Source organism: Hippopotamus amphibius, chromosome 2 (genome assembly GCF_030028045.1).
Source record: "Hippopotamus amphibius kiboko isolate mHipAmp2 chromosome 2, mHipAmp2.hap2, whole genome shotgun sequence".
Classification (NCBI taxonomy): domain Eukaryota; kingdom Metazoa; phylum Chordata; class Mammalia; order Artiodactyla; family Hippopotamidae; genus Hippopotamus; species Hippopotamus amphibius.
Genome location: NC_080187.1, coordinates 97,571,962 through 97,580,912, shown reverse-complemented (window position 1 = coordinate 97,580,912; position 8,951 = coordinate 97,571,962). Strand labels below are relative to the sequence as shown.

At 42.8% G+C, this 8,951-nt stretch overlaps 1 pseudogene; it reads left to right on the top strand.

Moving 5' to 3' along the window:
• The first annotated feature begins 1,221 nt into the window (after nt 1-1,221).
• Nucleotides 1,222-7,970, top strand: LOC130844402 (elongation factor 2-like; annotated as a pseudogene).
• The last annotated feature ends 981 nt before the right edge of the window (nt 7,971-8,951 follow it).

Below are 8,951 nucleotides of genomic sequence, written 5' to 3'. Positions count from 1 at the left end.
ACGATCATGACTCTTTGCCTCACTTCAGCGTGTACCATCCCTCCCCATTTACAACTGGCATCACTCAGGGAATAAACTGCTAATTCACAGTGACACTAATGATGACAGAGTCATTTTCAAGCATCTTTTTGCTCTTGGAGAAAAGATGCCACTTTACTTTTGCAAAAGATAGGTACAAAAAAAGGCCAATATTCAATATGGTACGCTGCAAAGGATGGAAGCGTGTGTGTGTGCATGTGTGTGTGTGTGTGTGTGTGTGTGTGTGTGTGTGTCTGTGTTTATCTTTTAACACAGATACCAATCCAAAAAGAGGTCTTAACTGGGGAAAGACACAGGGAAATAGTCCCAGATGGCCTAGGCTTCAATCTCAGTTCCATAAAATTTAGAACAGGACTTTCCACTAGTCCCATAACCCTTCTGAGCCTCATTTCACCAACTGTAGCCTGACATCAATATCTGCTCTACCCCACAGGAGTATTTTGGGACAAAGTTTCAAACCTATCTTTTGCAAAAGTAAAGTGGCATCTTGGCTGTATGCTACTATGAGAAAAAACTGTAACTTATTCAAAGTGAAATGATTTCAGAAATAAGGGAGCAAATTTCAAATCATTATTGCCCATCTGGGAAGTCTGATGATAAAACAGTATTCTGTTAAAGACAACACTATTTTCAAAAGCACCAAAGGAGGTGAGAATTTCAGAGCTTCAGAGCTTGAAAAAATCTTTATCAGTGCATCGCACACTTTCATGTGATTAGAATCATCTGGGGAACTTGTTAAAAACGCAAACTTCTCAACCACACACCACTGATTATATGTCAGTAGGACTAGAGTTGGCCAAAGAATCTGGATATTTAATAAGCTCCCTAGGTGATTCAGAGGCAGGTGGTCCATTTAGAACACGTTGAGAAACATTGGTCACTACAAATAAATAGTTAAGATTTTTAAAGACAATGAGTTAAAAAGAAAATGGTAGAAAGCAGAAAGTGCACTTGATTCAATATATATTCTGGGACAGCAGAGACAAGACCCTCCTAAGAGCAAGGCAATGTCTGATCTCTCAAAACGTCTTTAAAGTTGATCTACAAGAGCCAGTTGGTGAAGATAATGGAGGAAAAGGGACATATCCAAGAGTCTAAGAGGCCATATAAAGTTGGAAGAAAAACATGGGAAGATGGACATAAGTGGCATAAGACATAAGATAAACAGTGGCAATCTTTGGGATGGTAGCCCTGTTGAGGCCTACAAAGAAGGACGAGATTCTGGAAAGTCACTGGTCAGAGGAAAAAGCCTATTCATCAAAAAAGGAGAGTAAGAGCCAGGTGAGTGAGAAATAGTAAAAATGTGAGTGTCCTTATATTTATATGAAAATGATATACAATGTTCATGGAAAGCTTTTTAGCAAGAAATAAATTAAAAGATGTTCAGTGTGAAATTATCTTTTAAAAATATCTTACAACAATTTTAGAACAGCAGATGAGAAACTACTTTGAAAAACATAAAGAATAAATGGCTATTTCTTAAAGCATTTTCTGTGACTATCAAATTCATCCACTGACTGCCTGGCTTGGAAGCTAGTTAAGGAGACCTGTATGACATTATCTTTGTATCCCCAGTGTGCACCACAATGTCTAGTATATGATAGGCACTAACTGGATGGATGGATGGATGGATGGGTAAATGGATGGGTTGGTGAATCAAGTTAAAGTGAAAAAAGCCAAGGGGAAAACTATACGTTCAAGTAGTATTCACCAAACTTCATAAGCTTCATTTTCTACTTTTCTAGAACTGAGCTGCTACATGGTTGTCATGAGATTTAGGCATATTTTAATACTAATACCTGCTGGCAGTCATGCATGAACCTCTGACTAGGTCATGTTTATTTGTCTTCTGAAGGAAGTACATCTTGACTCATTTTACTTGATGTACCAGTTATCTACCTGTTGGCCCTCAGCTCCACATCCACCTTCTTCCAACTATTCTGAATTGCTGGGGCTTGGTATCTACAAACTGCATTTCCCAGACTCACTCATTAGCTGGCATTATGTTAAATTCTGGCAACAGAAAGAACCATTATTTCTTTCTCATGCTCTTTTACTTCTGCTGGTGTTTCTGGAAGTACTTGTGTCCCATCACTGATCCAAGCTTCTATAACTGCCCTTCTTTGGTGGTTCCAGCCCTGGCCAGGGAGACCATCCTCCACAGCCCTAGCACTGGCTAGATGGAACCCCTAGAAGCCTGATCTTGGGCTTTGATAACAACTTTTTCCCTTTTATTCCAGTCCTATAGAGCTTATAGTTGCTTCCTACAAATACTAATCTCTGGGTATTACTCTTTATCCTTTTTGCTTCTAAAGCGCCCTTGCTTTTTCTTTTTTTCTTAAGTCCCTTCCAACACCCATAAGACCAAGATCTGTATTAAATTCCCTGTTTGAAACTTCTATTTGAAACAAAAGTGGTTTCTGTTTTTTTGACAATACTCTTGACTGACACACTTGGTAAAATCAGGGGAAATGTGATCACATTAGATATTAAAAGCAGAAGTTAGAGAACATTTCATGTGTTCCATAAGAATTCAGAATAGAAACTGAAATTAAATTGGAGAATTAGGTTATCATTTAATAGCATATGTAGGGGAAAAAATATCTCCCCCCCATCCTGTAATACCTCCTAGCTCATATTAACTTATTATTATTGTTATTTTTTTATCCTCTCTGCTTTTTTACACATATCTGCAAGAATCTCCTCCTCATTGAAACCTCTCTAATTACCCCAGCTAGCCTTGATCTTACTCTGAATTCTTTTGGTTCTTTGGTTCTCTCAATTCTAGAGTATTTCTCCAGGTAAATTATCAGTAAGAGTCTTCCCCAGAATCACTCCCTAAGCACAAGTGACCATTAGAATTCTCAGAAAAATATATCCAGATGCCACGACCCCACTCCCACTCCTAACCTCCTGAATCAGATTTTCTGGAGTAAAGAGTGGGAGAGATGGGGTAGAGAAGGCATATAAAATATTCCTCAGATAATAAACCCCTCAAGGTCAGGGCCCTTCCATTTCTTATGCAGCTTTTACTGTGCCTAACACAGTTTAAGCAGAGGCAATAAAAATTTGTCCATTTTTCCAATGAATTGACTAAGTGAAGATTCCCAAGAAGACCAGGTGGTGTCACTACTGCCCAATTAATATTTCTGGCCCAATGAAAAGCATCCCATGTAGCAGACTTTGACCTTCCCTGGACTCAGTGATTACATACTTGCATCTGTCTTTCTATCAGTTTTCTTTCCTAAGAGAAAAATGCAGAAACCTAGCCAAGAAAATAGACAGCAAAACCTAAACAGTGCAAATAACCTGCATTCTCTGAAAGGAAATGATAGCATGTCCTGAGGCTACGAGAGTGGAAGCAAGAACTAAAAAGAGCAGAAGTAAGCCTCTCCTTGGCCTGAGGCCTGAGATTTCATTGCACTAGGTTCTTGGCATTAGCATTCCAAACAGCAAGCTTAAGAAATAAACACTTAATGAGCTTGCAATAAAAACTAAACTCCAAACAGACTGCATTTTTATTCACGTTTTGTTAATAACATTTGGAGTTGTTATTTGAAAATTTAATTTTCCTTTTAGGTCTACTATTCCCACATTATTGACTTAAATTATTCCTGACTCCTGGATGAGCAAACAAATCTAGGTTTACCATGAACTATTTATTACGTTATTTTTAAGGTGATATAAAACCCTCACCTATGACAGAAGCTGTTTAGTAAATAATTTTAATTACTAACAGGTTGAGTACTGCACGTTTTCCAAAAGCAGTTTCCATACAAGCTGAGACCAGTCTATATTTTAACATTTCTGAATTCCAATTCTCTGGTTTCATTAAAAATCCATTAAAATGGTTGAAAGGAATTGACTTCTAGATTTATGGATCCAAAAGGGGCCTTCAAAGGTTCCTTATAACTCTCCTTAGGTAACACCATGCCTTGATCTTCTCCATTTGAGCATCTACCTCCAAAAAAGTAGATATCCTGGGTAATCTGTCCTTTCTTCATATTGACTGACTACAAAATTGTTGTGTTCAGAGGCTTAAATGTCAATGAAGAGGGAAGTACTGCATGGTAAATGGCTCTCCAGTTGTAGAAGTGGGCCCCCTCCTTATCCTGGGTAGTCCTAGAGAGACCCTGAATCCCTAAATACCCCTAGATTCCTCTCCTTCAAGACTTACTCCCCTAACTATCCACTGAACTACCCCCGTTTTCCCACTAAACACCAGACTCTACTTACATTTTACAATGATCCTCTGGAGGAGTATTTGTATCCTTGGCTGCCCATAAGTCATTTCACTTATAGGGCATCAAGCTACTCCCATCTGTTCCCCACTTAGTACTGAAGAAGCTGTGGCCTTTTGGGGTTAACGTCACAGCACTCGGTTCAGAAATTGTGTCAATGGTGTTTACAAGTTTTCCTCCCATCTACTTTGTGGGACCCACACTTGCAATAAACCCAGGTTGCTGGGCCTTGATGACATTTGGATTTCAGTCATGGGGTGGGGGGGGTCTTTTGAAATAACAGAAACGCTGCCAGAAAAAAAGACAGGAGCAGCTTTTTAGGCAATACTCTTCATTTAGCCAGGACTCACCTCACCCTCACTGGAAAAGCACTTTCTAGAGACTCTACATGAAGAAAAGTTAATTTTCTATGTTGTCAATCTAAGCTTTTTGTTCTTTAATAAGGACTATTACCCATGGCCACTGGCACCGAAATTCATTCCTCTCTCTCTTTCTCTCTCTTTTATTCTTGTTTTCCTAGTCTTAAAAACAAACAAACAAAAAAACAACCACTCTCTCCTTTCTTCCCTGGATAGCAAGATGCCACTCACTGCCTTACTTCAGGACCCAGCTCTCCGTCTACCATCTTCCTGTACATCCAAAGGCTAGGTAACGAACTGCCTTTCTTTTTGAGAAATTTCTAACATTAGCTGATTAATATCTACAACTTTCTGTTTCCTGTCCCCATCCCCTGATACAACCCTGGTATCTAAAGTATATCAGATAAAAGACTTTCTATTCCTTGATATCCAAATCAGGAACCTGAGCCTCAGTTGAGATGTTGTTGCACAATGTTTGGTTATAATTGTCACTGTCACAATTTCAAGTCACCTGCCAACATTCAGCTGCTCCAATTTCACAATGTTGTCCTGAAGAGGGCCAGAAACCAAGGCAAGATGCCTCAGCCTCTTAGAAGATGCTTGTAAAATGACCATAGAATGAGAGATTTTAAAGTGTGTTTCAATTTTCTAAATAAAGGAAAATCTCCTGACACACATCAGGGACAGTTTATTGTTCCTGGTGAACTAATAGCAGCTAGGGTATCATCTGTTGCACTTTGATAGCAGGACTGTTTCTGCAACCTTCTGCACTTCCCATACTAAGTTTCTCCTCAGCTTCCCACTGCAAATAAAAGTTTCAGGGATTTCCAAAAGTCCAAGCCTGTCCAGAGAGTCCCACAAGCTTTTAATCTCCTGTAGCACTTAGCATCTGTACCACTCACTGATTGCTAAAAATGCTTCAGCATACAGAGAAACTTTATGATTATCCACCTCTATTCCCATCTGATGCTGGTATCTTTCCTGCTTCCCCACTCAGAGACCAACCAACCCTGGGGATGAGGAATTGCCTTCTTCCTTGATGCTTTATTATGATTAATCTCTTTATTATAAAAACATATATACACAGTAGAAAATTAAGGGAGGAAAAAAGAGAGAGAGATAATAAAAATAAACTCTCCTCATAATCACCACACTCAGAAAAAAAATTTGGTCATCAAACAGTATTAGAGTGCTATTCCATTATAATAATAAATTACTTATACAAATATGTATCATAGGGCTGCAATAAACATTTTTCTGGCTAAATCTTTGTGTGTAGCCATAAATATTTTTTAAGATAGAGTCTTATAATTAATCAAAATTTTAAGATGTCTAATAAGAGTAGTCACAACAACACCATTAATATTAATGACAAATATTCCTAGAGCATACTGTCTGTCAGGTACTCTGTCACATACTTCATATTCACAATAATCTTAGGTGTTAAATACTGTAGCACCCTCACTTTTAAGATGAAGAAATTGAAGCTTGGAAACCTACTTGAGTTCTCTCAAAAAGTGTCCTAGAAAAATGACAGATGAGGGATTCAAACCCAAGTCTATTTCTACAAACCATGCTCTTTCCATTACACAAAGGAGGATTCCCTCACTGTGCTACAAAGGGTAAATGACTAGTGATTTTACTAAAGCAACCCAAGTTCATGAACCAAAGGATGCCATACTGAGAAAAGCCAAAAAGTCTTTAAATTCAACCCTCATCTGATATGTTAGTCATCCCCTCAACAATGCCTACAAGGATCACTTAATCTTTATTTACCTTTAAAGACAATAAATTCTCTAAGTATTTCACCTTTGGACTATTCTAACAATTAGAAAATTCATTTTTATTCTGAACTGAAAATTATTTGCTTTTGCCACCAACTACCAGTCTAGGTCTAGATCACAAGGTCACAAAGACATTATCCCTCCCCCCTGTGATGTGACAGCCCTTTGCAAGTGTCACTCAATCCCAGTGCCCTACTCAGGTCTTTTTCAAGCCCAAGGTTTCTTTAACTTTTCTTCCTACCTTAGACCACTGAGTGTCCTCACCACTGGGAAGACTTCTGCCGACTATGATCCAGGCTGTGTATTTTTCAACAAGGCCGGGCACCAGCTGAGACACCAGAAGTGCCATCAAGTGTCGGGCATAGAGAATCTGTCAAGCATTATGTAAAGTCCAGCGAGGACGCGCCTTGGGGGAACACTGTTGGCCTGACGCGCAAGGGCCAGTTCCTGGTGAAGACAGGCACCATCACCATCTTGGAGCATGCTCACAACACATGGGTGATGAAGTTCAGCGTGAGCCCCATTGTTAAGATCACCATGGAGGCCAAGCACTGGCTGACCTGCCCAAGCCGGCGGAGGGGCTGAAGACGTCGGCCACGTCAGTCCGCGTGAAACAATGCACCGTGGAGGAACTGGGGGAGCACATCATCAACGGGGCGGGGAGCTGCACCTGTGGATCTGCCTGAAAGACCCGGAGAAGAAGCACACCTACATTCCCACCAAGAAATCCTAGGCGGTCGTGTAGTACCTCAAGACCGTCAGGGAGGAGTCGAAGTGCTGTGCTTATCCAAAGCCGCCAACAAGCACAACTGGCTGTACACGAAAGCGCTGCCCTTCCTCGATTCCTTGGCCAAGGACACGGACAAGAGGCATCCGCCCGCCAGGAGCTAAAGCCGCAGACCTCGATCTGGCGGAGAAGCACAAGCGAGACGTAGCCGAGGCCTGAAGGATGCGGTGCTTTGGGACCTCAATCACCAGCCCCATCACCCGCCCCCGACATCACCAAGGGCTCTCAGCACCTCAAGGAGTTCCGGGCAGCATGACGGCCGGCCTCCCGAGGGCCACCGAGCAGACGCGCTGCGCTGCGCGAGAACACGCCACGCGTTGTGCTTCGACGTCTGCGCTGGGACGCTCGCTGCGCCTGGATCCACGCAGAGCTTCCGCACGCCCGCCGCTGCCTCTAGGCCACGCGCGGCCTGCCCCGGCCCGCGGCGCCCAGCCCCTGTGGCAGCCCGGAGTCCGCAACAAGGGCTTAGGGGCAGGTAGGGGACCCTGCACCGGAAGTGGGGCCACGTCTTAGAGGAGTCCCAGGTGGCCGGCACCCCCAAGTTTATTGTGAAGGCCTTTCGACAAGTCCTTTGGCTTAACGGCCGACCTGAGGGCTCACGGGGGCGGCCAGGCCTTCCCCTTCCCGGCACCGCCAGACCCTGCCTGCAGAGCCCCTCGGCCACACCAGCTGCCCCAGCCAGGCCGTAGGGCAGACGCGCAGGCACAAAGGCCCGAAGAAAGGCGTCCCAGCCCCAGACGACGTCCAGGACAGATTATAGGCGGGCCACCGCAGCCCCACCGCGCGCAGCACCCGCGTCCAGCCGGCGCCTGGCAGGGCCTCGAGCCTCGCGTTCTCCTCAGGACACCTCGCGAGACGGTGCCGACGCGAGATGCTCCGTCTCCCGGGTGCCTGGGGCCCACTCGGTGCCATCGGTCATCTTGAATATTTGATGCCATTTCTTTCCATATCTATTTCAAGGTTTCAGAGCAACGGAAATGCCTTCGCAGCAAGTACGTATTTGGCCAGTCATGTGGGGGAGGGGAGACCAACACTATATATATATATTTTTTTCACTTCACGGGGAAACTCAAGAAACTACCCCCCACCCCCATTTTAAAATAAACACATTAAGAGGTTTATTTGGGTACGTGGCCTTTTGTGGATTTTCTCCCAGAAAGGGGGAAGGAACAAGGGAGTAGCTGTTCTCTTCGGACAGAAACCAGAAGGCAGAAAATCTTGTGCCGGGTCACCATGAGCCTTTTCAGCTGTATCCGTGTCGTTGGAATAAAATCCGATATGGTGGTGACAAAAAAATATGTATCTGTGGTTGAGAAATAAATAAATAGGGAACATGGCATAATAAGTGAAACTACTGACAGGTAGAGAAGGTTCCAAGATAGCACAGAGGAGGGAGTGATTCACTCTGTGGGGATGGAGGAGGCATTCATTCCTTCATTCCACAAACATTTCCTGAATACATACTGTGTGCTGCAGGGAGCAAAAAGCTGGATAAAGACATTTTTCCAGCAAAGAGGAAAAGAGACATTTCAGGCAGAGGAGACCATATACATGTATAGATGCCTGAAAGATCATGGTGTCTTTGAAGAACTATAAGACATTCCACATTGTGGAGAATAAAATTTGCAGGAGAAAAGCAGCAGATGAGGCTGAAGGATGCAATAATAGTTATTGAATAATTCACACTATACATTGAGTGCAACACTTCACAATATGCATAGGGTGCAGTGGTTCATACTGT